At 45.2% G+C, this 27,258-nt stretch overlaps 1 protein-coding gene across 2 annotated transcripts in view; it reads right to left on the minus strand.

Moving 5' to 3' along the window:
* The window catches only part of nme7 (NME/NM23 family member 7), a 215,414-nt gene that overhangs the window by 2,402 nt on the left and 185,754 nt on the right, over window positions 1-27,258 (minus strand). The gene's annotated exons all lie outside the window — the stretch shown is intronic.

The raw sequence follows: 27,258 nt of genomic DNA on the forward strand, positions 1-27,258 counted from the left end.
TGCAGCGTTCCCTGTTAGATTTTCTTCTTGACCCTTCAGCTTGAAATTTATTTGTGCTGCAAATTACTGGAAGTGCAAGCTGATAACTGCACAGTGAGGTCAACTGGGCATCTGGGACCTTGGTGAATGATGGGTTTAATAGTCTATCCTTAACCAATGAGATTTAAGGATGAAGAAAGAAACAGGAACGATAGCGAAGGAAATAGGGTGAATTAAAGTCAAATTATTTCAGAAAGAAAGAGAAAAAAGACGTACATTTATATGGTGCCTTTCACAACCTCAGGACGTTCCAAAATGCTTTACAGCTAATTAAGTACTTTTGAAATGTAGTAATTATTGTAGTGTAACTTTCTGCAGCAAGTTTAATTTGTATTTCCTGTGCAATTGCAGCAATTTCTTGAAACTCACGGGGCGGTTGCCGGCAAGCTCCTGTTTTCACGAGGCTAATTGCAGAGCGGCGCAAATCGTTTGTGGCAATTAACAATTAACGGCAGGACCTCTCCCACCTTCTCGGGATTTCCGAGTCCCCCCCCCATCCCGTAAACATGCTCCCTTGTAACTATCAGGGCTAGAGAGTTTGGCAAGCAGTGGGGACTATGCAAGACTTAAAGACATGCTAACAGAGATGGGTGAACAGGTAGCAAATGCAGTTAACAATTTGTGGCAATTCGTAACTCACAGGGTATTGCTTCCTCGCCACAAATTGCTGGACTAATAACGGCATTTGCATTAATCTCGCCGTTATTTTCCCAGCAAATTCTGAGCCATTGTTGTGGAGGATAGAGTACAATTTGTATGCTAGTTTAAAGGCTTTGGACTATACTAAGCTCAGGAGTAAAACAGATGGATTTTATCTGCAGTCTATTGCAGAGGTAGAACCATAGAAGTTTACAGCATAGGAGGAGGCCCATTGATCTGTGCTTGCTCTTTGCTAGAGCATTCCAAAACAAATCCCATTGTCCTGCTCACTCACCATAGCCCTATATCATCTACTTCAAATATTTATGCAATTTTCCCTTAAAAAATGCTTCAGGCACTGTGGCAAAGCATTCCATGCTCCTACAATCTTCTGAGTAAAGTCATTTCTCCTAAAGTTTCTCTTAATAACTATCGTTTCCCATGACATCATTTTGGTGAATCTACACTGTATGCTCTCTTTGGTTTCAATGTCCTTTCTGTATTGAGGGCACCCAAGACTGCACATAGTACTGTAACTGCAGCTTGACCAATTATTTGTACAAATTCAGCATGTCTTCCCTCTTGTACTCTATGCCCATTTATAAAACCCCAAATTCTATTGGTCTTATAGTTTCCCTTGCAGAGAATTATGTATTTGAAGTCCTAGGTCTTTGTTTATCCTTACCCTTCAGTGTCTTTCCAATAAGTGTACACACCTCATTCCTTGTTTTTTTTCTCCCAAAATGTATTACTTCATCTATCCATATTAAATTACATCTGCTTCCTGTTCACCCATCTCTGTTAGCATGTCTTTGTGAAGTCTTGTATATTCCGCACTGCTTGCCAAACTCTCTGGCTCCGATATTTACGAGGGAGCATGTTTTTGGGGGGAAACTCAGAAATTGTGGGAAGGCGGAGGCCCAACTGTTAAATCATTATCATTTTTTAATTCTGTTTCCCACCCAGCAGCCAGCTAGATTGACAGGCTGGCCGTCCACGGGACGGGAAAACCCATTGGGGTGGTCTCCAGCAATTGGGAAAGATCGCGGGTTGAAGGAGGGGGTCGACAAAGATCGCGGAGCATAAGGGGGCGTCGGCTAAGATCGTGGGGCATAAGGGGGCGTCAGCAAAGATCGGGGGCATAAGGAGAGGTGACAAAGATTGCAGGGCATGGTGAGGTCGGCAAAGATCGCAGGGCATAAGGGGGGGTTGCCATTAAATACTTTCTATCCACGCTGGTACATTTCCTCTTATGAATTTATCTAACAAGTCTCTTGAGACACTTTATTGAACACCTGAAAATTCATTTAGACTGCGGCCTCTGATGCAATTTCTTTATCCAAACGGTCACTTGTGAAAAAGCTCTATTACATTTGTCACAGACAACTTGCCTTTGACAAATCCGTGCCGGTTGTCCTTGAAATTATGACCCAAGCCTCTACAATTTCCTCTCACTTCTTTCAACAGCCTAGGATGCATGCCACGAGTCTGGTGACATATCCCCTTTGAGTTCATAGAATCTTACAGCACAGAAGGAGGCCATTTGGCCTGTCGTGTCTGTGCCAGCTCTTTGAAAGCTGTCCACTTTAATCCCACACCCCAGCTTTTTCCACATAACCCTGCAAATTAGTCCTCTTCAAGTACACATCCAATTGCCTTTTGAAAGTTCCTATGGAATCTGCTTCCACCACCCTTTCAGATAGTCCGTTCCAGATCTTAACAATTCTCTGGGTGAAAAGAATTCTCCTTATTTCCATTCTAGTTCTTTTGCCAAATATTTTAAATCTATGACCTCTGGTTACCAACCTACTTGCCAGAAGAAACAGTTTCTCCCTATTTGCTCTGTCAAAACTCCTCTATTTTGAATACCTCTATTAGATATCCCCCTAACCTTCACTGCTCCAAGGAAAACTCCTTCTCTCCAATCTCTCCACATAACTGAAGTCCCTCATCCGTGGTATCATCCTGGTAAACCTCCTCTGTACCCTCTCCAAGGTTTTGACATCCTTCCTAAAGTGTGCTACCCAGAAATGTACACAACACTCCAGATGAGGTCTAACCAGTTTTTGTATTCAATGCCCCTATTTACAAAGCCAAGTATCCTATGTGCTTTCTTAACCACCTGATCAACTTGCCCTGCCACCTTCAAAGATTTGTGAATATGCACCCCCCAGGACCTTCTGCTCTTGTACTCCCCCTCAAAATAGGACCATTTAGATTATTAAACCAGAAAATGCAGGAAATACTCAGCAAGTCAGGCAGCATCCGTGGAGAAAGAAACAGAGTTAACGTTTCAGGTCGATGACCTTTCGTCAGAACTGGAAGAAGTTGAAGATTAAACAGTTTTTAAGCAAATACAGAGCTACGCAAAGGAGGGGAGGGGAGGAAAGAACAAAAGGGAAGGTCTCCGATAGTGTGGAGGACAAGTGATTAAATGACAAAAGGGATGATGGTGCAAGGAAAAGAGGGCAGTAATGGGACAAGTAAAGAAACAAAAGTTGGATCTAGAGCTGTAAATGGCAACAGCAGAACCATTACCAGCACCTGCTGTCCGAAAAAATGGGAGAAGTGGTTATGATCTGAAGTTACTGAAATCATTGTTAAGTCCAGAAGGGTGTAAAGTGCCCAATCGAAAGATGAGGTGCTGCTCCTCGAGCTTCATTGGAACAGTGTAGGAGGCAGAGGACAGAGGTCAGAGTTTTCTGTTTTATTCATTCATGGGATGTGGACATTGCTGGCAAAGCTAGTATTTATTGCCCATCCCTAATTGCCCTTGAGAAGGTGGTGGTGAGCCGCCTTCTTGAACCACTGCAGTCCGTGGGGTGAAGGTACTCCCACAGTGCTGTTAAGTAGGGAGTTCCAGGAATTTGACCCAGCGACGATGAAGGAACGGCGATATATTTCCAAGTCAGGATGGCGGGTGACTTGGAGGGGAACGTGCAGGTGGTGTTGTTCTCATGTGCCTGCTGCCCTTGTCCTTCTAGGTGGTAGAGGTCGCGTGTTTGGGAGGTGCTGTCGAAGAAGCCTTGGCGAGCTGCTGCAGTGCATCCTGTGGATGGTACACACTGTAGCCACGGTGCGCTGGTGGTAGAGGGAGTGAATGTTTAAGGTGGTGGATGGAGTGCCAATGAAGCTGGCTGCTTTGTCCTGGATGGTGTTGAATTTCTTGAGTGTCGTTGGAGCTGCACTCATCCAGACAAGTGGAGCATATTCCATCACACTCCTGACTGGTGCCTTGGCTTTGGGGAGTCAGGAGGTGAGTCACACGCTGCAGAATATCCAGCCTCTGACCTGCTGTTGTAGCCATAGTATTTGTGTGTCTGGACCAGTTAAGTTTCTGGTCAATGGTGACCCCCAGGATGTTGATGGTGGGGGATTTGGCGATGGTAATACCATTGAATGTCAAGGGGAGGTGGTTAGACTCTTGTTGGAGATGGTCATTGCCTGGCACTTGTCTGGCGCAAATGTTACTTGCCACTTAACAGCTTAAGCCTGGATGTTGTCCTGGTCATGCTGCATGCGGATATGGACTGCTTCATTATCTGAGGGGTTGCGAATGGAACTGAACACTGTGCAATCATCAGCGAACGTCCCCATTTCTGATCTTATGATGGAGGGAAGGTCATTGATGAAGCAGCTGAAAATGGTTGGGCCTAGGACACAGCCCTGAGGAACTCCTGTAGCAATGTCCTGGGGCTGAGATGATTGGCTTCCAACAACCACTACCATCTTCCTTTGTGCTAGGTATGACTCCAGTCACTGGAGAGTTTTCCCACCTGATTCCCATTGACTTCAATTTTACTAGGGCTCCTTGGTGCCACACCCGGTCAAATGCTGCCTTGAGGTCAAGGGCAGTCATTCTCACCCCACCTCTAGAATTCAGCTCTTTTGTCCATGTTTGGACGAAGGCTGTAATGAGGTCTGGAGCCGAGTTGTCCTGGTGGAACCCAAACTGGGCAATAGTGAGCAGGTTATTGGTGAGTAAGTGCCGCTTGATAGCACTGTCGACAACACCTTCCATCACTTTGCTGATGATTGAGAATAGACTGATAGGGCGGTAATTAGCTGGATTGGATTTGTCCTGCTTTTTGTGGACAGGACATACCTGGGCAATTTTCCACTTTGTCGGGTAGATGCTAGTGTTGTAGCTATACTAGAACAGCTTGGCTAGAGGCGCGGCTAGTTCTAGAACACAAGTCTTCAGCACTACAGCCGGGATGTTGTCGGGGCCCATAGCCTTTGCTTTATCCAGTGCACTCAGCTGTTTCTTGATATCACATGGAGTGAATCGAATTGGCAGAAGGGTGGCTTCTGTGATGGTGGGGATCTCAGGAGGAGGCAGAGATGGATCATCCACTCGGCACTTCTGGCTGAAGATGTTGCAAACACTTCAGCCTTGTCTTTTGTACCCACGTGCTGGGCTTTGCCATCATTGAGGATGGCCTCTAGCCAAGCTGTTCTAGTATAGCTACAACACTAGCATCTACCCGACAAAGTGGAAAATTGCCCAGGTATGTCCTGTCCACAAAAAGCAGGACAAATCCAATCCAGCTAATTACCGCCCTATCAGTCTATTCTCAATCATCAGCAAAGTGATGGAAGGTGTCATTGACAAAGCCTCCTCCTCCCGTTAGTTGTTTAATTGTCCACCACCATTCACGACTGGATTTGGCAGGACTGCAGAGCTTTGATCTGACCCGTTGGTTGTGGGATCGCTTAGTTCTGTCTATAGAATGCTGCTTCCGCTGTTTAGCACGCACGTAGTCCTGTGTTGTAGCTTCACCAGTTTGGCACCTCATTTTTAGGTATGCCTGTTACTGCTCCTGGCATGCTTTTCTACACTCCTCATTGAACTAGGGTTGATCCTCTGGCTTGATGGTAATGGTAGAGTGGGGAAAATGCCAGGCCATGAGGTTACAGATTGTGGTAGAATACAATTCTGCTGCTGCTGATGGCCCACAGTGCCTCATGGATGCCCAGTTTTGAGCTGCTGGATCTGTTCTGAATCTATCCCATTTAGCACGGTGGTAGTGCCACACAACACAATGGACGGTGTGAAGACAGGACTTCATCTCCACAAGGACTGTGTGGTGGTCACTCCTACCAATACTGTCATGGACAGATGCAACTGTGACAGGTAGATTGGTGAGGACGAGGTCAAGTAGGTTTTTCTCTCGTGTTGATTCTCTCTCCACCTGTTCTTCCAGACTCGGCCAGTTCGGTCAGTAGTGGTGCTGCCGAGCCACTCTTGGTGATGGACACTGAGGTCCCCCACTCAGAGAACATTCTGTGCCCTTGCTACCCTCAGTGCTTCTTCCAAGTGGTGTTCAAAATGGAGGAGCTGAGGGAGGGCAGTAAGTGGTAATCAGCAGGAGGTTTCCTTGATTACCATTGCCAAATCCCACTGACGATGTGACAGGACATACCCAGGGATGGTGATGGAGGAGTCCAGGACGTTGACTGAAAGGTATGATTCTGTGAGTATGACTATGTCAGACTGTTGCTTGACTAGTCTGTGGGAGAGCTCTCCCAATTTTGGCACAAGTCCCCAGGTCCTGGGCTTGGTTTGCCTTTGTCATGGCCGGTGCCTCGTGGTCCGTCCAGTTTTATTCTTATTATGACTTTCTGTAGCAGGATTGTACAACTGAGTGGCTTGCTAGGCCATTTCAGAGGGCAGTTAAGAATCAACCACATTGTGGGTCCCAGCTAAGGACAGCAGGTTTCCTTCCCTAAAGGGCTTAGTGAACCAGATGGGTTTTTAATGACAATCCGGTAGATTCATGGTCACCATTACTGATAGTAGCTTTTTATTCCAGATTTTATTTAATTAACTGAATTTAAATTCCCAAACTGCCGTGGCGGGATTTAAACTCATGTCTCCAGATTATTAGTCCAGGTTTTTGGATTACTAGTCCAGTAACATAACCACTATGCTACAGTACCCAGTATTGGGAGTGGGACAGAGAATTAAAATGGCAAGCGACCAGAAGGTCAAGGTCACGCTTGCAGACGGAGCAGAGGTGTTCATCAAAGCGATCACCCAATCTGCGTTTGGTCTCCCCAATGTAGAGGAGACCGCATCGTGAGCAGCGAATACAATATACTAAATTGAAAGCAGTACAAGTAAATCGATGTTTCACCTGGAAGGAGTGTTTGGGGCCCTGGACGGTGGGAAGGGAGGAGATGAAGGGGCAGGTGTTGCATCTCCTGCGCTTGCACAGGAATGTGCCGTGGATAGGAGATCAGGTGTTGGGGGTGATGGAAGAGTGGGCCAGGGTGTTGTGGACGGAACGGTCCCTTCGGAATGCTGAAAGGGATGTGGAGGGGAAGATCTGCAGGCCTCTAAGAGGGCTTAACAGGGAGAGGATGTTTCCCCTGGCTGGACAGTCTAGAACTAGGTGGACATAGTCTCAGGATAAGGGGTTGAACATTTAGGACTGAGATGAGGAGTAATTTCTTCACTCAGAGGGTCGTGAATATTTGGAATTCTCTATCCGGAGGGGGGTGGATGCTTAGTCATTGAATATATTCAAGACAGAGATCGACAGATTTTTGGACTCTAAGGTAATCAAGGGATATGGGGATCAGGCGGGAAGTGGAGTTGAGGTCGAAGATCAGCCATGATCTTAATGAACAGCGGAGCAGGCTCAAGAGGCTGTATAGCCTACTCCTGCTCCAATTTCTTATGTTTTTACGTGTTTGGTGGTGGGATCGCGCTGGAGGTGGCAGAAATAGTGGAGAATGATACGTTGAATGTGGAGGCTGGTGGGGTTGAAGGTGAGGATAAGGGGGATCCTTTCATGTTTCTGGGAGGGCGGGGAAGGGGTGAGAGCAGAAGTGCGGGAAATGGGATGGACACGGTCGAGGGCCCTGTCAACCACAGTGGAGGGGAATTCTTGGTTGAGGAAAAAGGAAGTCATTTCGGAAGCACTGGTGTAGAAGGTGGCATCGTCAGATCAGATGCATCAGAGACGGAGAAACTGGGAGAAGGGAATAAAGTCCTTACAGGAAGCGGGGTGGGAGGAAGTGTAATCCAGGTATCTGTGGGAGTCGGTAGGCTTATAGTGGATATTGGTTGACAGCCTACCCCCAGAAATGGAGATAGAGAAGTTGAGGAAGGGAAGGGAAGAGTCGGAGATGGACCATGTGTAGGCGAGGGAAAGGTGGAAATTGGAAGCAAAGTTGATGAAATTTTCCTGTTCGGGGTGAGAGTAGGAAACATAGAAACATAGAAAATAGGAGCAAGAGTAGGCCATTCGGCCCTTCGGGCTTGCTCCGCCATTCAAAATGATCATGGCTGATTGTCTAACTCAGTACCCTGTTCCCGCTTTTTCCCCATATCCCTTGATCCCATTAGCATTAAGAAATATATCTATCTCCTTCTTGAATACATCTAATGACCTCGCCTCCACTGCCTTCTGTGGTAGAGAATTCCACAGGTGCACCATCCTCTGAGTGAAGAAATTTCTCCTCATCTCGGTTCTAAATGGCATACCCCATATCCTGAGACTGTGACCCCTGGTTCTGGACTCCCCAGCCATCAGGAACATCCTCCCTGCATCTAGTCTTTCTAGTCCTGTTAGAATTTTATATGTTTCGATGAGATCACTCTCATTCTTCTAAACTCTAGTGAATATAGGCCAAGTCAACCCAATCTCTCCTCATACGCCAATCCTGCCATCCCAGGAATCAGTCTGGTAAACCTTCGTTGCACTCCCTCCATGGGCAAGGACATCCTTCCTCAGATAAGGAGACCAAAACTGCACACAATACTCCAGATGTGGTCTCACCAAGTTCCTGTATAACTGCAGTAAGACATCCCTGCTCCTGTACTCAAATCCTCTTGCAATGAAGGCCAACATACCATTCGCCTTCCTAACTGCTTGCTGCACCTGAATGCTCGCTTTCAGCGACTGGTGTACAAGGACACCCAGGTCTCGTTGCACCTCCCCTTTTCCCAATCTATCACCATTCAGATAATAATCTGCCTTTCTGTTTTTACAACCAAAGTGGATAACCTCACATTTATCCACGTTATCCTGCATCTGCCATGTTCTTGCCCACTCACCCAACTTGTCTAAATCACATTGGAGCCTCTTTGCATCCTCCTCACAGCTCACATTCTACCCCAGCTTTGTGTCGTCTGCAAACTTGGAAATGTTACATCTAGTTCCCTCATCCAAATCATTGATATATACTGTGAATAGCTGGGGCCCAAGCACTGATCCCTGCAGTACCCTACTAGTCACTGCCTGCCACCCGGAAAAAGATCCGTTTATTCTTACTCTCGGTTGCCTGTCTGTCAACCAATTCTCAATCTATGCCAGTATATTTCCCCCAATCCCGGAAACGGCACCGAAACAGTCATCAATGTACCGGAAAAAGAGGTGAGGGACGGGACCCGAGTAGAATTGGAACAAGGAATGTTCCACGTAACCCACAAAAAGGCAGGCATAGCTGGGACCCATTTGGGTTCCCGTAGCAACACCTTTTATTTGCAGGAAGTGAGTGGAGTCAAAGGAGAAGCTATTCAACGTAAGAACAAGTTCAGCCAGGCGGAGGAGGGTGATGGTGGATGGGGACTGGTTGGGCCTCCGTTGAAGGAAGAAGCAGAGGGCCCACAGGCCATCCTGGTGGGGTTGGAGGTCCGTGGTGAAAAGGAGACAGTAAGGACTGGGAAACTGGAAACTGTTAAAGTGGCGGAAGGTGTCGTAAAAGTCGCGGATATAGGTCAGAAGAGGCTGGACAAGGGGAGAAAAAAAGTCGAAATAGGAAGAAATAAGTTCCGTGGGGCAAGAACAGACTGAAACGATGGATCTACCGAGGCAGTCCTGTTTGCAGATCTTGGGCAGGAGGTAGAAGCGGGCTGTGCAGGGTTGGGGGACTACGAGGGCATGGGGGAAAAATCTCCAGATGAGATAAGGTCAGTGACTGTCTGGGAAACTACGGCTTGATGTTAGGCAGTGGGATCATGGTCCAGGGGGAGGTAGGAGGAGGTGTTGGAGAGTTGGCATTCAGCCTCCGCAAGGTAGAGGTCTGTTCGACAAACAACAACAGCGCTGCCCTTGTCCGTTTTTATTTCAGATTTCCAGCATCTGCAGTACTTTGCTTTTGACCATTTAGATGATACTGCCTCTCCTTGTTGTTCCTCCCAAAGTGCATCGCTTCACACTTATCCGCATTAAATTACATCTGCCCTGTGTCTGCCCATTTCACCAGTCTGTCCACGTCCTCCTGAAATCTTCTACTATCCTCCTCACTATTTACTACATTGCTAAGTTTTGTACCATCCGCAGACTTCGAAATTGTACTCCCTATATCTAAGTCCAGGTCATTTATATATAAGAAAAACAATGGTCCTAATACCAATTCCTGAGGGACCCCATTGCATACTTCTCTCCAGTCAGAAAAATATCCATTCACCACTACTCTCTGTCTCCTATCCCTTAGCCAATTACGTACCCAAGTTACCACCGTCCCTTTAATCCCATGCACTTCTATTTTCCGAATAAGTCTGTTATGTGGTACTTTATCAAATGCCTTTTGAAAGTCCATATATACAACATCTACTGCACTACCTTCATCAACCCTCTCTGGTACTTCATCGAAGAACTCAATCAGGTTAGTCAGACACTATTTGCCTTTAACAAATCCGTGCTGGCTGTCCCTTATTAACCCATGCTTCTCCAAGTGAGAATTAATTTTGTCCTTGATAATGGTCTCTGGTAGTTTTCTCAGCAATGATGTTAGACTGATTGGCCTGTAGTTACCAGGTTTATCCCTCTCCCTTTCTTTGAATGGGGTGGGGTGGGGGGTAACATTTGCAATCCTCCAGTCCACTGGCACCACTCCCATAATCCAAGGAGGATTGGAAGATTGTGGTCAGAGCTTCTCCTATCTCCACTCTTGCTTCCCTCAGTAACCTAGGATGCATCCCATCTGGACAGGGTGACTTGTTAACTTTGAGTGATGCCAACCTATTTAGTACCTCCTTTCTATCTATTTTTAATCCTATCCAATATCCTTTTTCAATTCCCCCCCTGCACTATCTGTATTCTGCCTGTACTCTATTGTATTCTGTATCTGACAATTGGCATAAAGCTCCTTTTTCTATTTTATTTTACCCTCTATTTCCTTTGTCATTCAGGGAGCTCTAGATTTGGATGCCCTATCCTTCCTCCTTGTAGGAATATGCTTGGTATGTACCAACTATTTCAGCCTTGAAGGCCTGCCATTGTTCATTCACTGTTTTCTTGGCCAATCTTTGTTTCCAGTCCACCTATGCTAGATCCCTTCTCAAACCAATAAAATTGGCTCTCTTCCAGTTGGGTATTTTCACTTTTGATTTTTCTTTGCTCCTTTCCGTAACTACTTTAAACTTAATTAGATTATGATTACTATTACTCCCACAGAAACACTCCACTTGCCTACTTCATTCCCCAGAACTAGATCCAGCACTGCTTCTTTCCTCACTGGGATAGAAATGTACTGATTAAGAAAATTCTCCTGTACACATTTTAGGAATTCTTCACCCTCTTTGCCCTTTACACTGTTTTTTTCCACAGTCTATTTAAGGTTATTGAAGTCCCCTACTATTACTGCTCTATTATTTTTACATTTCTCTGAAATTTGCCTACAGATTTGCTACTCTCTCTCTCTCTCACTCCTTGGGGGTCTATAATAAACACGCAGCAATGTAATAGCTCCTTTTCTGTTCCTTAACTTTAACCAAATAGATTCCGTCTTTGAACCTCTAGTATATCATCCCTCTGTGGAACTGTATTATTATTCTTGATCAATAATGCCATCCCCTCTCCTTTCTCTTTTCCTTCCCTATCCCCCCAGAATACATTGTAGCCAGGAATGTTTAGTTCCCATTCCTGCCCATGTTTAAGCCAGGTATCCGTTATAGCCACTATATCATAACCCAATGTGACAACTTGGCCTATATGCAGCTCATCAACCTTATTTGTAATAGTCCTCACATTAACAGGCTACTGCACAAAATAAGAGCTCATGGTGTAGGTGGTAACATATTAGCATGAATAAAGGATTGGTTAGCTAACAGGAAACAGAGAGTAGGCATAAATGGGTCATTTTCAGGTTGGCAAGATGTAACGAGTGGAGTGACACAGAGATCAGTGCTTGGGCCTCAACTATTCACAATCTATATCAATGACTTGGATGAAGGGACCGAATGTATGGTTGCTAAATTTGCTGATGACACAAAGGTAGGTAGGAAAGTAAGTTGTGAAGAGGACATAAGGAGTCTGCAAAGGGATATAGATAGGTTAAGTGAGTGGGCAAAAATTTGGCAGATGGAGTATATGAACTTGTCCACTTTGGCAGGAGGAATAGAAAAGCAGTATATTATTTAAATGGAGAGAGATTGCAGAACTCTGAGGAACAGTGGGATTTGGGTATCCTAGTACATGAATCACAAAAAGTTAGTATGCAGGTACAGCAAGTGATTAGGAAGGCAAATGGAATGTTGTCATTTATTGCAAGGGGAATGGAATATAAAAGTAAAGATGTTTTGCTACAGTTCTACAGGGCATTGGTGAGACCACATCTAGAATACTGTGTGCAGTTTTGGTCTCCTTATTTAAGAAAGAACATAATTGCTTTGGAGCCGGTTCAGAGAAGGTTCACTCGACTGATTCCTGGGATGAGGGAGTTATCTTATGAGGAAAGGTTGGACAAGTTGGGCCTGTATACACTGGAGTTTAGAAGAATGAGAGGTGATCTTATTCAAACATATAAGATCCTGAGGGTACTGGAAGGGGTAGCTGGGTAGGGGCTACAGTTTAAAAATAAGGCGTCTCCCATTTAAGACGGAGATGAGGAGAAATTTTTTCTCTGAGGGTTGTGAGTCTGTGGACCTCCCTTCCCCAGAGAGCGGTGGAGGCAGGGTCATTGAATATTTTTAAAGCCGAGTTAGATAGATTCCTGATTAACAAGGAAGTCAAAAGTTATCGTAGGTAGACGGGAAAATAGGGTTGAGGTCACAATCAGATCAGCCATGATCTTATCAAATGGCAGAGCAGGCTCGAGGGGCTGAATGGCCTACACTCCTGATCTTAATTTGTATGTTCGTATGTAACACACATGCACTCCAACATCATGCTAATCTATTTTGCTTTTTTCCTCCATCTAATTCCTGCTCTTTCTACATGATTCTTTATTCTGTTGCTATTTGTCCCTCCTAGTTTTCTATGCACCTTGTCTCTCCTCTCTGCTGCTACCTCCTGGTTCTCCCTGCCAAATTATTTTAAATGCTCCCCATTTGCTAATTTTTTCAGAACCAACTCCTTTTGTACAGATAGTTTGGTTGAATTGTTCCATATCCTCCACGAATACACACACTTTCACCTTCATTTGTAAAAATTTTGTAAATACAAAATATTTAATATATTATTCCTTAGGGTCCGTTTTATCCCTAAGTAGTCCCACTCTCTGTTAATCTTTTACTTTTTGTGCGCTTATAATAGCCCTTACTAGTAGCTTTTATATTATATTATATTCCCTTCATAGAATCATAGAAAGTTATGGCACAGAAGGAGGCCATTCCGCCCATCGTGTCCGTGCCGGCCGAAAAAGAGCTCTCCAGTTTAATCCCACTTTCCAGCACTTGGTTCGTAGCCCTGTAGGTTATGGCACTTCAAGTGCACTTCCAAGTACTTCTTAAATGAGTTGAGGGTTTCTGCCTCTACCACCCTTTCAGGCAATAAGTTCCAGATCCCACCCACCCTCTGGGTGAAAAAAATTCTCCTCATCTCCCCTCTAATCCTTCTACCAAATACTTCGAACCTATGCCCCCTCGTCACTGACCCCACTGCTAAGGGAAATAGGACCTCCCTATCCACTCTGTCTAGTCCCATCATAATTTTATATACCTAGACGAACATACGAATGTACATTCGGCCCCTCGAGCCTGCTCTGCCATTTGATAAGATCGTGGCTGATCTGATTGTGACCTCAACCCTATTTTCCCGTCTACCCACTATAACCTTTGACTTCCTTGTTAATCAGGAATCTATCTAACTCAGCCTTAAAAATATTCAATGACCCAGCCTCCACCGTTCTCTGGGGAAGGGAGGTCCACAGACTCACGACCCTCAGAGAAAAAATTTCTCCTCATCTCCGTCTTAAATGGGAGACCCCTTATTTTTAAACTGTGGTCCCTAGTTCAAGTCTCTCCCACAAGGGGAAACATCCTTTCAGCATCTACCCCTTCTAGTACCCTCAGGATCTTATATGTTTGAATAAGATCACCTCTCATTCTTCTAAACGCCAGTGTATACAGGCCCAACTTGTCCAACCTTTCCTCATAAGATAACCCCCTCATCCCAGGAATCCACCGACATTCATCCACCGACCTTCGGGTAAGCGTACTCCAAGGCGGCCTTCGAGACACACGACAACGCAAAATCGTCGAGCAGAAATTGATAGCCAAGTTCCGCACCCATGAGGACGGCCTCAACCGGGATCTTGGGTTCATGTCACGCTACACGTTACCTCACCAGCGAACAAATGTTATCTGTTTTTAATATAATGGGTCATTTGCTGGCTCTCTCTGCCTTCCGGATGTTTCTGCCTCTCTCTGTGTTTTTTTTTTCTCTGTTTTTTTTCCCTGTTTGTTTTTTTGTTGAATGTGTATTCGGAGGTTCTGCAGGTAACACCTCTCTGTCTGAACACGGTGATTGCCTTGGCAACGGGCAGTTGCAGGGGCAGTCTGTAAACACCATGTATTATTGTTCAATATGTATAAATGCGTAGGCTTCAAGGAGATCTTGAAACATTTGCCTGAGGAAGGAGAAAATCTCCGAAAGCTTGTGAATTTAAAATAAAATTGCTGGACTATAACTTGGTGTTGTAAAATTGTTTACAATTGTCAACCCCAGTCCATCACCGGCATCTCCACATCATGACTACCATCGACACCACAAACTGCCGGCTCACAGTGGAAAGGATATCCAAGAAGATCGCGCATTTAGACACAGACATCAAGTTTTTACAGAGCTGCAAGAAAGCAGACAAGATCCCGAAAGGACTCCAGATCACGAACCCACTCAAGTCCACATACAACTCGGATTACGCTGAGAGACTCTGCCGCCGTACCTCTCGCACACTCCGCAACCATCTCATACACCAACTCTACAGCAGACGCCACAACCTCGAAACCAAGATAGAGTCCATACTCTCAACCTGTACTCAGGACACAGCAGACCAGCTACGTTATACCGCCAAACAGACGAGGCAACGGAACTACGCTGCCTACATGAAAACCAAGAGCAGGAAGCTTGAGAAACTCGGCATCACCACCAGCAACGACCAAGCTTCCCCTGGTACCACGGTTGCAACCACAGGGAAGTCTATTGTCAATTTATCCGACCACACCCTTCAACCAGACGAAATCGAAGTTCTCAGCCGAGGGCTCAATTTCTGCCCCACTACCAAAATGGACCCCACTAGTCTCGCGGCGGACACAGAGGAATTCATCAGGAGAATGAGGCTCCGGGAATTCTACCACAAACCCCAAGATTTCAGCAGCGAACCCAATGAGACAATCGACGATCCGGAACAGCAGACAGAGGGATCCGCGGTACAGCAACCGAAGAGGAAAGAGTCAAACTGGACTCCTCCGGAGGGTCGCTGCCCTCAGCTGGACATGTATGCTCAAGCTGTCAGGAAATGCGTCAATGCCAGATTCATCAGCCGCACTCAGAAGACAGTCCAGAATGTCACCCGAGCACAACGCAACGCCATCAACGCTCTCAAGACCAACCGCAACATCGTCATCAAACCAGCGGACAAAGGAGGAGCCATAGTCATACAGAACAGAACAGACTATTGCAAAGAAGCATACCGACAACTGGACAACCAGGAACACTACAGACGGTTACCCGCAGATCCGACCAAAGAACACACCCACCAGCTCAACAAACTGATCAAGACCTTCGATCCAGACCTTCAAAGCATCCTACGGATTCTCATCCCACGTAATCCCCGCGTGGGAGACTTCTACTGCCTCCCAAAGATACACAAAGCCAACTCACCCGGACGTCCCATCGTATCAGGCAACGGAACCCTGTGTGAGAACCTCTCTGGATACATCGAGGGCATCCTGAAACCCATCGTACAGGGAACCCCCAGCTTCTGTCGTGACACTACAGACTTCCTACAAAAACTCAGTACCCACGGACCAGTTGAACCAGGAACACTTCTCACCACGATGGACGTCTCGGCACTATACACCAGTATCCCCCACGATGACGGCATCGCTGCGACAGCATCAATACTCAACACCAACAACAGCCAATCTCCGGAAGCCATCCTACAACTCATCCGCTTCATCCTGGATCACAATGTCTTCACCTTCGATAACCAGTTCTTTACCCAAACACACGGAACAGCCATGGGGACCAAATTCGCACCCCAATACGCCAACATTTTCATGCACAAGTTCGAGCAGGACTTCTTCACTGCACAAGACCTCCAACCAACACTATACACCAGATACATCGACGACATTTTCTTTCTATGGACCCACGGCAAGGAATCACTAAAGAGACTACACGATAACATCAACAAGTTCCATCCCACCATCAAGCTCACCATGGACTACTCCTCAGAATCAGTTTCTTTCTTGGACACACGAATCTCCATCAAAGACGGGCACCTCAGCACCTCACTCTACCGCAAGCCCACGGACAACCTCACGATGCTCCACTTTTCCAGCTTCCACCCTAACCACGTCAAAGAGGCCATCCCCTATGGACAGGCCCTGCGAATACACAGGGTCTGCTCAGACGAGGAGGAACGCGATGGACACCTACAGACGCTGAAAGACGCCCTAGTAAGAACGGGATATGACGCTCGACTCATCGATCGACAGTTCCGACGGGCCACAGCAAAAAATCGCATAGACCTCCTCAGGAGACTAACACGGGACGCAACCAACAGAGTACCCTTTGTCGTCCAGTACTTCCCCGGAGCGGAGAAACTACGCCATGTTCTCCGCAGCCTTCAACATGTCATCAATGAGGACAAACACCTCGCTATGGCCATCCCCACACCTCCACTACTCGCCTTTAAACAGCCACCCAACCTCAAACAGACCATCGTTCGCAGCAAACTACCTAGCTTTCAAGAGAACAGCGTCCACGACGCCACACAACCCTGCCACGGTAACCTCTGCAAGACATGCCAGATCATCGACACAGATACCACCATCACACGAGATGACACCACCCACCAGGTGCATGGTTCATACTCCTGTGACTCAGCCAACGTTGTCTACCTCATACGTTGCAGGAAAGGATGCCCCAGAGCATGGTACATTGGCGAGACCATGCAGACGCTGCGACAACGGATGAACGGACACCGCGCAACAATCGCCAAACAGGAGGGTTCCCTCCCAGTCGGGGAACACTTCAGCAGTCATGGACATTCATCCACCGACCTTCGGGTAAGCGTACTCCAAGGCGGCCTTCGAGACACACGACAACGCAAAATCGTCGAGCAGAAATTGATAGCCAAGTTCCGCACCCATGAGGACGGCCTCAACCGGGATCTTGGGTTCATGTCACGCTACACGTTACCCCACCAGCGAACAAATGTTATCTGTTTTTAATATAATGGGTCATTTGCTGGCTCTCTCTGCCTTCCGGATGTTTCTGCCTCTCTCTGTGTTTTTTTTTTCTCTGTTTTTTTTCCCTGTTTGTTTTTTTGTTGAATGTGTATTCGGAGGTTCTGCAGGTAACACCTCTCTGTCTGAACACGGTGATTGCCTTGGCAATGGGCAGTTGCAGGGGCAGTCTGTAAACACCATGTATTATTGTTCAATATGTATAAATGCGTAGGCTTCAAGGAGATCTTGAAACATTTGCCTGAGGAAGGAGAAAATCTCCGAAAGCTTGTGAATTTAAAATAAAATTGCTGGACTATAACTTGGTGTTGTAAAATTGTTTACAAATCCCAGGAATCAGTCGAGTCAACCTTCTTTGAACTGCATCCAAAGCAATTATGTCCTTTCTTAAATAAGGAGACCAAAACTGCACACAGTATTCTAGATGTGGTCTCACCAATGCCCTATACAACTGTAGTAAAACATCTCTACTTTTATATTCCATTCCCCTTGCAATAAATGACAACATTCCATTTGCCTTCCTAATCACTTGCTGCACCTACATACTAACTTCTTGTGATTCATGTACTAGGACACCCAGATCCCTCTGTACTTCAGAGTTCTACAATCTCTCTCCATTTAAATAATACACTGCTTTTCTATTCCTCCTGCCAAAGTGGACAAGTTCACATTTTCCCACATTATACTCCATTTGCCAAATTTTTGCCCACTCACTTAACCTATCTATATCCCTTTGTAGACTCCTTATGTCCTCTTCACAACTTACTTTCCTACCTACCTTTGTGTCATCAGCAAATTTAGCAACCATACATTCGGTCCCTTCATCCAAGTCATTGACATAGATTGTAAATAGTTGAGGCCCAAGCACTGATCCCTGTGGTACTCCACTCGTTACATCTTGCCAACCTGAAAATGACCTATTTATGCCTACTCTCCGTTTCCTGTTAGCTAACCAATCCTTTATCCATGCTAATATGTTACCCCCTACACCATGAGCTCTTATTTTGTGTAGTAGCCTTTGATGTGGCACCTTGTCAAAAGCCTTCTGGAAATCCAAGTACACCACATCCACAGGATCACCTTTATCCACATTGCTTGTTACTTCCTCAAAGAACTCGAATAAATTAGTCAAACAGGATTTCCCTTTCACAAAGCCGTGTTGATTCTGCCTGATTGCATTGAGATTTTCTAAGTGCCCTGCTATAACCTCCTTAATAATAGATTCTAGCATTTTCCCTATGACAGATGTTAAGCTAACTGGCCTGTAGTTTCCTGCTTTCTGTCTCTCTCCTTTCTTGAATAGAGGAGTTACCTTCACTATTTTTCAATCTGATGGGACCATATCTAGGGAATCTAGGGAATTTTGGAAAAGTAATACCAATGCATCTACTATCTCTACTACCACTTCTTTTAAGAAAATTGCAGCTACGAGGAGAGATTGGATAGGCTGGGGTTGTTTTCCTTGGAGCAGAGGAGGCTGAGGGGATACTTGATTGAGGTGTCCAAAATTATGAGGGGCTCAGATAGAGTAGACAGGAAGTACCTGTTTCCTCTAGCGGAGAGTTCAAGAACGAGAGGACATGGATTCCAGTCCCTCTAGTACTTCCTCTCTCGTTATGTTTACCTTATCCAATATTTCACACCTCTCCTCTTTAACTACTACGTCCGGATCATCCCTTTCCTTTGTGAGACATAATATTCATTTAAAACCCTACCCACATCCTCTACTTCTACACACAAGTTACCCTTATCATCCCTGATAGGTCCCATCTTTTCCTTACCTATCCTCTTGTTCTTAATGTACTGATAAAACATCTTTGGCTTTTCTTTAATCTTACTAGCTAATATTTTTTCATGCCCTCTCTTTGCTTTCCTTATTTCCTTTTTTACGTCATCCCTGTACTTTCTATACTCCTCTAGGCTTTCTGCAGTATTTTGTTTTCTGTGTCAGTCATAAGCTTTCTTTTTCTGCTTTATCTTGCCCCGTATACTTCTAGGTAACCAGGGGCTCTAAATTTGGCAGTGCCACCCTTTTTCTTTGAGGGGACGTGTCTGCATTGTACCCGTAGAATTTCACTTTTTTAGTGCCTCCTACTGGCTTGCCACTGATTTCTCCTCAAGTAGTTGTGTCCAGTCCACTTCTGCCAAATCACCTCTTAGTTCTGTAAAATTTGCCTTCCCTCAATTTAAAACGTTTACTCTTGATTTAAACTGCCACTGCATCTCTACTGACCTATCCCTTAACCTAATTTCCCAGTTCACTTTAGCCAGCTCTGTCTTCATGCCCTTATAGCAGGACCTCAAAGTAGTGATCTCAGGATTACTACCAGTGCCACGTGCTAGTGAGTATAGGAACAGGAGAATAGACCAGACGAATGCGTGGCTACCGTTGCCAATCAGATTCTTGCAATCTATATGTAGATTAAAATCACCCATGATTATCGCTGTACCATTCTCACAAGCCCCCATTATTTCTTCCTGTATGCTCTGTCCTACAGTATGGTTACTGTTAGGGGGCCTATAAACTAATACCACAAGTGACTTCTCGCCTTTACTATTTCTTATCTCTACCCAAACTGATTCTACGTCTTGGTCTTTAGAACTAAGGTAATTTCTCTCTATTATACTCATGTCATTCTTAATTAACAGAGCTACCCCTCCACCTTTTCCTAGCTTCCTGTCCTTCTGAAATGTCAAGTACCCTTGAATATTCAGGTTCCAGCCTTTGTCATCTTGCAGCCATGTCTCTGTAATGGCTATCAGATCGTACATATTTATTTCTATTTGAGCTAGCAATTCATCCATTTTGTTATGAATGCTACGCGTGTTCAGATACAAAGCCTTTAATGCAGTCTGTTTACTACTTTTGCAACCTCTAGCCTTATCTTTTTCTTTTATTCATTCATGGGATGTGGGCGTCGCTGGCAAGGCCAGCATTTATTGCTCATCCCTAATTGCCCTTGAGAAGGTGGTGGTGAGCATCCTCTTGAACCGCTGCAGTCCGTGTGGTGATGGTTCTCCCACAGTGCCGTTAGAAAGGGAGTGCCAGGATTTTGACTCAGCTACGATGAAGGAACGGCGATATATTTCCAAGTCTGGATGGTGTGTGACTTGGAGGGGAACATGCAGGTGGTGTTGTTCTCATGTGCCTGCTGCTCTTGTCCTTCTAAGTGGTAGAGGTCGTGGGTTTGGGAGGTGCTGTCGAAGAAGCCTTGGCGAGTTGCTGCAGTGCATCCTGTGGATGGTGCACACTGCAGCCACAGTGCGCCGGTGGTGAAGGGAGTGAATGTTTAGGGTGGTGTATGGGGTGCCAATCAAGCGGGCTGCTTTGTCCTGGATGGTGCCGAGCTTCTCGAGTGTTGTTGGAGCTGCACTCATCCAGGCAAGTGGAGAGTATTCCATCACACTCCTGACTTGTGCCTTGTAGATGGTGGAAAGGCTTTGGGGAGTCAGGAGGTGAGTCACTTGCCGCAGAATACCTGGCCTCTGACCTGCTCTTGTAGCCACAGTATTTATATGGCTGGTCCAGTTAAGTTTCTGGTCAATGGTGACCCCCAGGATGTTGATGGTGGGGGATTCGGCGATGGTAATGCCATTGAATGTCAAGGGGAGGTGGTTAAACTCTCTCTTGTTGGAGATGGTCATTGCCTGGCACGAATGTTACTTGCCACTTATGAGCCCAAGCCTGGATGTTGTCCAGGTCTTGCTGCATGCGGGCTCGGACTGCTTCATTATCTGCTAGCGCACTCTTAAGTTTGCATGCTCTGTCCCTTCCTGCCATTCTCTGATTATCATTTCCCTTATGACTACCTTGCTCTCTTGCCTCGTCTTCTTTCTTTAATTTATCACACCTCCCCTACTTGATCCCTCGCCCCCATTATTTAGTTTAAAGCCTTCTCTACCGCCGTAGATATACGATTCGCCAGAACACTGGCCCCAGCACATTTCAGATGAAGTCCTTCCCAATGGTACAGCTCCCACTTTCCCCAGTACTAATGCCAGTGCCCCATGAATCAAAACCCATTTCTCCCACACCAATCTTTGAGCCATGAATTTAACTCTCTAATCTTATTTCCCCATGCCAATTTGCTCGTGGCTCAGGTAATAATCCAGCGATTATTACCTTTGAGGTTCTGCTTTTTAATTTAGCCCCTAGCTGCTCATACTGCCTGAGCAGAACCTCTTCCCTCGTCCTACCTATGTCGTTGGTACCTACATGGACCACAACAAATGGATCCGCCCCCTCCCACTGCAAGTTCCTCTCCAGCCCAGAGCAGATGTCCCGAACCCTGGCACCGGGCAGGCAACACAGCCTTCTGGAGTCTCGTTCTCAGCTGCAGAGAACTGTGTCTACCCCCCTGACTATACTGTCCCCTACTACTACTACATTCCTACTAACTCCCCCCGCTTGAATGGCTTCCTGTACCATGGTGCCACGGTCAGTCTGCTCATCCACCCTGCAGCCCCCGCTTTCATCCAAACAGGCTGCAAGCACCTCAAACCTGTTGGACAATTGCAAAGGCTGAGGCTCCACTACTTCCATCTTCTCGATCCCCTTACCTGCCTCGCTCGCAGTCACACCTCCTGCCCCTGACCACTGACCAATTTAGACAACCTTATCCTAAGGGGTGTGACTGCCTCCTGGAACCGAATGTCCAGTTATTTTTCCCACTCCCCGGTGTGTCGCAGTGTCTGCAGCTCGGCCTCCAGCTCAATGACCCAGAGTCGAAGCTCCTCAAGCCGCAGACACTTACTGTGGACGTGTTTGCTCTAGATCACACTGGTGTCCAGGAGCTCCCACATTCTGCAGTCGCTACACATCACCTGTCCTGCCATCTTTATTATGTGTTAATTAATTTATTATTATTCTTAATTAAATTTATAATTTATAAACCCTACTACTCCCAATAAGCTTTACAACGGCTAGTAAACCTTCTACTCCTACTAAAACCTTACAATTACTAAGTTACACTTGTTTTGAAAGTTAAACGAGTCAAATACTCACTAACCAATCACTTACATGTTTCCCTGTGACGCCACACTTGGATTTTTCTCAGAACATGGTGGGTGAGCTCTGACTGGTAGTAACTGAACTCTGGCTTTCTCCACGCTGTTTATATCCCCGCTCCGGTCTCTGACCTCATTTAAATCTCCCCTTAGCCTCCTTTGTTCCAAAGAAAACAACCCCAGCCTATCCAATCTTTTCTCATAGCTAAAATTCTCCAGTCCTGGCAACATCCTCGTAAATCTCCTGTGTATCCTCTCTAGTGCAACCATATCTTTCCTGTAATGTGGTGACTAGAACTGTATGCAGTACTCAAGCTGTGGCCTAACCAATGTTTTATACAGTTCTAGTATAACCTCCCTGCTCTTATATTCTATGCCTCGGCTAATAAAGGCCTTTTTAACCATCTTACCTACCTGTTCTGCTACCTTCAGGGATCTGTGAACATGCACTCCAAGGTCCCTTTGTTCCTCTACACCTCTCAGTATCCTCCAATTTGTTGTGTACTCCTTGCCTTGTTTGCCCTCCACAAATTCATTACCTCAAACTTCTCTGGATTGAATTCCATTTGCCACTTTTCTGTTCACCTGACCAGTCTATTGATATCTTCCTGCAGTCTACAACTTTGCTCCTCACTATCAAACACATGGCCAATTTTTGTATCATCTGCAAACTTCTTGATCATGCCCCCCACATTCAAGTCCAAATCATTAATATATACCACAAAAAACAAGGGACCTAGTCCTGAGCCTTGCAGAACCCCACTAGAAACAGCCTTCCAGTTGCAAAAACACCCGTCAACCATTACCCTTTGCTTCCTGCCACTGAGCCAATTTTGGATCCAACTAGCCACATTCCCTTGGATCCCATGGGCTTGTACTTTTTTGACCTGCCTGTCATGTGGGACCTTGTCAAAAGCCTTGCTAAAATCCATGTAGACTACATCAAATGCACTACCCTCATCGACCCTCCTTGTTACCTCCTCAAAAAATTAAATCAAGTTAGTCAGACACGACCTTAGCAAATCCATGTTGACTGTCCTTGATTACTCCGTGCCTTTCTAAGTGACGGTTTATCCTGTCCCTCAGAATTGATTCCAATAATTTGCCCACCACCGATGTTAGATTGACTGGCCTGTAATTACTCAGTCTATCCCTCGCTCCCTTTTTAAACAACGGTACGATGTTAGCAGTCCTCCAATCCTCCGGCACCACGCCTGTATCCAGTGAGGATTGGAAAATGATGGTCAGAGCCTCCGCTATTTCCTCCCTTGCTTCTTTTAACAGCCTGGGATACATTTCATCCGGCCCTGGTGATGTATCTACTTTCAAAGACGCTACTCCCCTTAATACTTCCTCTCTCACTATGTTTATCCCATCCAATATTTCACACTCCTCCTCCTTAACTTCAATCCCTGTATCATCCCTCTCCTTTGTGAAGACAGACGCAAAGTATTCGTTAAGAACCAGACAAACATCTTCCGCCTCCACCTTTTTGGTCTCCAATAGGCCTTACCCTTTCCTTAGTTATCCTCCTGCTCTTCACGTATTTATAAAACATCTTTGGGTTTTCCTTGATTTTACTTGCCAATATTTTTTCATGCCCTCTCTTTGCTTTCCTAATTTCCTTTTTAATTTCACCCTTGCACTTTCTATACTCCTCTAGGCTTTCTGCAGTATTGAGTTCTTGGTGTCTGACATAAGCTTTCCTTTTCTGCCTTATCTTACCCTAAATGCTCCTTGACATCCAGGGGGCTCTAGAATTGGCAGTCCCACCTTTTTCCTTTGTGGGAACATGTTTTCTCTGAACTGCTTGAATCTACCCCTTGAACACCTCCCATTGTTCTGACATTGTTTATCTTCAAGTAGCTGTTACCAGTCCATTTTTGCTAAATCACTTCTCAGATTAGTAAAATTGGCCTTTCCCCAATTGAGAACTTTAACTCCTGTTCTATCTTTGTCCTTTTCCATAACTATTCTAAAACTAACTGAATTATGATCACTCCCACCAAAATGCTCTCCCACTGCTACTCCTTCCACCTGCCCAGCTTAATTTCCTAAAACTAAATCCAGAACTGCCCCTTCTCTTGTTGGGTTTGCTACGTACTAGCTAAAAAAGTCCTCCTGAATGCAATTTAAGAATTTTGTGCCCTCTATGCTCTTCACACTGATTGTTAATATTAGGGTAGTTGAAATCCCCTACTATCATTGCCCAATTGTTTTTGCACTTCTCAGAAATTTGCCTACATATTTGCTCTTCTATCTCCCTCTGACTGTTTGGGGAATCTATAGTACACTCCCACTACTGTGACTGCCCCCTTTTTTGTTCCTTAGCTCAACCCATATGGCCTCATTCGATGATCCTTTTAATATATCATCCCTCCTCACAGCTGTAATTGTTTCTTTAACCAAAATTGCCACCCCCCACTCCTTTTTTATCCCCCTCTCTATCTCATCTGAAAACCCTGTAACCAAGAATATTGAGCTGCCAGTCCTGCCCCTCTTTAAGCCATGTTTCTGTAATAGCTAAGATATCATACTGCCACGTGTCTATCTGTGCCCTCAGCTCATCTGCCTTATTCACTATACTCTTTGCATTGAGGTATATACCTTTAAGCACTGCCAAATTCCTCTGCAGTTTATTTTCTAACCATTGTTTCCTCTGCCTTCCAAACTCACTTACTAATTTTCTGCCTTCCATCTCTAGTTGTGATTCTGTCCCATCTGGATCTACACACAGGTTCCCATCTCCCTGCCAAGCTAGTTTAAACCCTCCCCAACAGCACTAGCAAACCTCCAAACTGCGCTCCGATTCATGTTGGCTTTTCGTTTCATATACAATATACCCATGTGTATATGCTTTGTATTGCTTCCAAAGACAGTAGAGAGGTTTAGTATATTAAAGAAATGTAATCTAAAGGGGGAGGACAATTAGTATAAAGCACTCCATATATAATTTCCAAAAACAAAGTATAGAACTCCTACCTCATAGGTCACGCCATAATTTCTTGGGTTCTTTTGCAACCCCCCGCTGTTACCCCTCGCCAAAAACAACTAGAAGGTAATTATCATAGCTCCACCCCCTTTAAAATCAATGGTGATCGTGAATTTGCTGCATTTAAGTTAGTCTTCACACCGGTTCTTTTTTGTCTGCGTTTCAAGTAACTTTATGTGCATTATCTTTGGCGCATTACTTGCTACAGGTGCTTGTTGCAGTTGCATTTTTGTATCACATGACTCCTTTTGTAGATAGCTTTTCTCACAGAGCTGTTTCTTCATTAGCAGCAAACCGTGTTCAGCATGTGAATTTCAATGGGCATCTCAATAGCAGTGACAGATTTAGAGGAAGAGTTACTGCAGAGGAAACAAAAGGTAGGTGCGATTGTGTGTCTGGCACCCACTCAACATCGTCCCAAGAACTGAGTCTTCAGACCTAGCCACACCCACATGATGTCTGAAAAGACTTGCCTTCACTGTCTACACTCCATGAGGGTGGCTGTCACAGAGTTAGTGTCTCCTCGAGCCCAACCTCCAAAAATCATACACAGGGACAGCCCTGCTTGTGACTCATACTTTTTTTTACATGCACATATATTTTATGATTTTAATAAGTGTACATTCCCATATGTAGTTTAAGGAGTCACTGTGCATCTTGACTGCATGATGCCAGGGAGAGGAATATATTGCCTAATCGGACTGCTTGCACTGGAAGCAACGCAAGTGTGGGGTCCAAGACAACACGTTTGGTTCTGGGGATTAGTTAGGTTTGGGAACAGTGAGGAACGGTCCTAAAAAACATTTCATTTTGTTTTATTTTATTGAAATAATATAATGGAGAACTGTCCTCACATCAATTTAGTTCATATTACTTCCAACCATTGTCATCATTTTAGTTTTTTACCTTACATGTGGTATACATGATGAGGCCTATAATTAAGGATAGGGTGACTGAACACCACGAGAATTTTCAGTTAATCAGAGAGAGCCAGCATGGATTTGTGAAAGGTAGGTCGTGCCTGACAAACCTGATTGAATTTTTTGAAGAGGTGACTAAAGTAGTGGACAGGGGAATATCAATGGATGTTATTTATATGGACTTCCAGAAGGCATTTGATAAGGTCCCACATAAGAGACTGTTAGCAAAGATAGAAGCCCATGGAATCGAGGGAAAAGTACAGACTTGGTTAGGAGGTTGGCTGAGCGAAAGGCGACAGAGAGTAGGGATAATGGGTAGGTACTCACATTGGCAGGATGTGACTAGTGGAGTCCCGCAGGGATTTGTCTTGGGGCCTCAATTATTCACAATATTTATTAACGACTTAGATGAAGGCATAGAAAGTCTCATATCTAAGTTTGCCGATGACACAAAGATTGGTGGCATTGTAAGCAGTGTAGATGGAAACATAAAATTACAAAGCGATATTGATAGATTAGGTGAATGGGCAGAACTGTGGCAAATGGAATTCAATGTAGACAAATGTGAGGTCATCCACTTTGGATCAAAAAAGGATAGAACAGGGTACTTTCTAAATGGTAAAAAGTTAAAAACAGTGGATATCCAAAGGGACTTAGGGGTTCACGTACATAGATCATTAAAGTGTCATGAACAGGTGCAGAAAATAATCAAAAAGGCTAATGGAATGCTGCCCTTTATATCTAGAGGACTAGAGTACAAGGGGGCAGAAGTTATGCTGCAGCTATACAAAACCCTGGTTAGACCGCACCTGGAGTACTGTGAGCAGTTCTGGACACCGCACCTTCGGAAGGACATATTGGCCTTGGAGGGAGTGCAGCGTAGGTTTACTGGAATGATACCCCGATTTCAAGGGTTAGGTTAGGAGGAGAGAGTACACAAATTGGGGTTGTATTCTCTAGAGTTTCGAAGGTTAAGGGGTGATCTGATATTAAGGGCAACGGATAGGGTG

Source organism: Heptranchias perlo, chromosome 11 (assembly GCF_035084215.1).
Source record: "Heptranchias perlo isolate sHepPer1 chromosome 11, sHepPer1.hap1, whole genome shotgun sequence".
In the NCBI taxonomy this organism is placed as follows: Eukaryota; Metazoa; Chordata; class Chondrichthyes; order Hexanchiformes; family Hexanchidae; genus Heptranchias; species Heptranchias perlo.